Raw genomic sequence first — 2,984 nt, 5'->3', positions numbered from 1 at the left:
CAAGGCTGGACATCCCCAGGGTGAAGAACTTGGACGTATAAAGCCCTTGTCAAGAAGATCTTGGAGTTGGACTTTCAATTCTGCTAATTCATTTGGAGGCATTCGGTACGACCTCTTAGAAATAGGGGCTGTACCGGGTTGAAGCTCAATAACAAATTCAATATCTCTATCAGGGGGCATTCCAGGCAAATCATCTGGAAATATATCCTCATACTCCCACACAATAGGGATATCTTCAAGTTTAATTTCTTTTGCGGCATAAGCACAAGAGTTAATGCACTCTCGTTGTGGTAGATAGAGTATGGTGGCTCCTTGATGTGGTGAATCTATCTCGAGAGCTCGGGAAGAGATATCTAACAGTACTTTATGTTTAGTCATCCAATCCATGCCCAGAATAACATCCATGCCTTCTAAATTCATTAAGATTAAATCTGTCTTGATCAATTTACTACCCAGATTAATTGGCACATGTCTAGTGATTTGATTGGAAGCTATCTTCCCACCAGGAGTTGTTATCATAAAAGATCCCTTAGTATGACAAAAGTCCAATCCTATTCTTGCTCCAAATTTTGCACTTATAAAACTATGAGTTGCACCAGAATCAAATAATATGACTGCGGGTTTATTGTGGATAGAGAAAGTACCCGTCATAACTGGTGCTCCTGCTGGAAGGTCTGTAAGAGTAGTGAAATTAACTCGCCCTTGCCGGACTTGCACCATTTGCCTCTTGCCCTTGCCCTTGTGGTTGTTGTTGTTGTTGTTCTGATTAGAGTTTTGCCCTGGATTATTCCTTCTGGGTTGTGGACAATTCTTGGCAAAATGAGAAGCACTGCCACAGTTGAAACATCGATTATTACTATTCTCACTATTGAACTGTGAGGCATTCGGCCTTGGGCTAAATTGCTGCTGCTGCTGCTGTTGCTGTTGCTGAGGCACTGGAGGTCTGAATCCTCCTTGTTGCTGAGGCGGCCTAAAGACAAACCTACCCACTGGGGCATTTCTTTGTGGAGGCCTAGGTGAAGTATTTTGCACCAGGCGATACCTCGGTGGCTGGGCACTCGAGGGTCCCGTTGGTGCCTTCCGCTTTTTCTCAGCACGATGTGCAGCAATACAATCTTCCTGTGTAATGGCCATATTAACCAGCTCATTATAGGTATTGGGCTGAACCAAATTTAAACGTTCCTTGAGCTTAGTATTGAGGCCACGACGGAAACGATCACGTTTCTTGGCATCAGTATCAGCATGATGGCCCGCATACTGGCACAGATGATTGAAGGTCTGTGCATATTGAAGAAAAGTGCGGGTTCCCTGATCTAGAGCCAAGAATTCATTCAACTTTCTTTCAATTAGTCCATCCGGAATATGATGTGATCTGAATGCAGTTCTGAATTCCTCCCAAGATATGATATGTTCAGCAGGCTGCATTGCACAATAATTATCCCACCATATACGTGCAGGACCACGCAGCTGTTGGGCGGCAAAAGGGGCCTTGTTTGCATCAACACATGGTACTGCTAACAGAGCAAACTTGGAATTGATTGTACGGAGCCAAGCATCGGCATCCAATGGGTCATCAGCTTTGCTGAAAAGCGGAGGTTGGGTACCAAAGAATTCCTGGTAACCCGCTGGTTGTGCCTCCCTTCCTCCATACTATTGGCGTGGCTGATTTTGTTGCCCTTGGACTAGCTGGCGAAGCAACTCTGTTTGCATGGCCATTAACTCGGCCAGATTCGACGGGGGTGGCGGTGGTTGCTGAGATCCACTGCCAGTTTCACAACCGAAGCCATCAGGCGTTCCGCGTGTATGACCAACCATCTGAAATTATGGAAGACATCCATTAGATACATATTTCTCGCTTCCAAAATCAATGGTACGTGCAATGATCATACATTGGACAAAACAAAATCAGCAAAATTTAACCGGATGCGGTGTAGCACAATATGCACAACACATAACTGTGCAACCCACCAAAAATCAAAACTGGTCAGCTGTTAGATAGCTTCATGCTTAATCGTATAGAGACTCAATGCTGAGAGCAAAGGGTAAAGAAAATAATCTATCAAGTCGCTCTTCATCGTTAAGTGCTATGTTGCTAAACAACAGAGATCATAGAAGGGGTTGGACTAAAATTTAGTCTCTCAAATTCAACAAGCTAACATTTGATGGGCACATATGCCACAAAAATTTGCAACATCTTGTATTCATCAAACGGCGTGAAAATGCACAAATGCAGAGATTTGCTAAGTAGAAAGATTATGATTTCCAAACTGGTAGTCGCTACTTATATTACATCCAAAGCATCATTTTTCTTACAACCTAACATCACTCACCCCTACCACATATAATACAACAAGTGGTACTCCTCCCTAGGGCTATCTTACAACATCTCTTTCCTATGTACAAGCTGCAACAAGAGAAAACACGAACTATCTAGGACTAGTCTAGGTGCCTAGAAGTCGTCGAGGTTGCCCACAGAAGAGGCACTGCCGGAAGAAGAATCGTCCGGCTGAGGGTTAGGCTCAGCAAGTGCGTGCTCTGAATCTAGATCAGAAACTCCCTCAATCTCCTCGGGGTCCTCCTCTGCTGCTGCAGGCTCAGCTGGGGCATCTAGTTGCTCCTGGAGCATACCAACATGTGCTAAAGCATCAGCCCAATCTGCTTGGAGCTCATTCACCTGCCCCTGAAGAAAACCAATAACTATGTTGTGCTGCTCTATCTCAGCACCATGCTCCATAGCCTGATGCTCAAACTGTGCAATAGCATTATCCCTTCCAGCAACGGCATCCTGAAGTCCCTGAATCTGAGTATCCCTCAAACGAAGGCCTCGCTGAAAACTCTGGGCCAAGTCTATCACCTGGTCCATGTGTCGCTGCTGGAGTATCTGGTAGTGAGACTGAGCATTCATATATCTGACTACTGCCTCGATAGTCTCATCCGCTACATCTCCAATCAAGTGCCCGAAGTGTGTGACCCTGAACAGCCAC

The sequence above is a fragment of the Panicum virgatum genome, chromosome 9N, assembly GCF_016808335.1.
Source record: "Panicum virgatum strain AP13 chromosome 9N, P.virgatum_v5, whole genome shotgun sequence".
Taxonomy (NCBI): Eukaryota; Viridiplantae; Streptophyta; class Magnoliopsida; order Poales; family Poaceae; genus Panicum; species Panicum virgatum.
The sequence above is the reverse complement of the archived record's forward strand: the minus strand, read 5'-3'. Positions refer to the sequence as shown.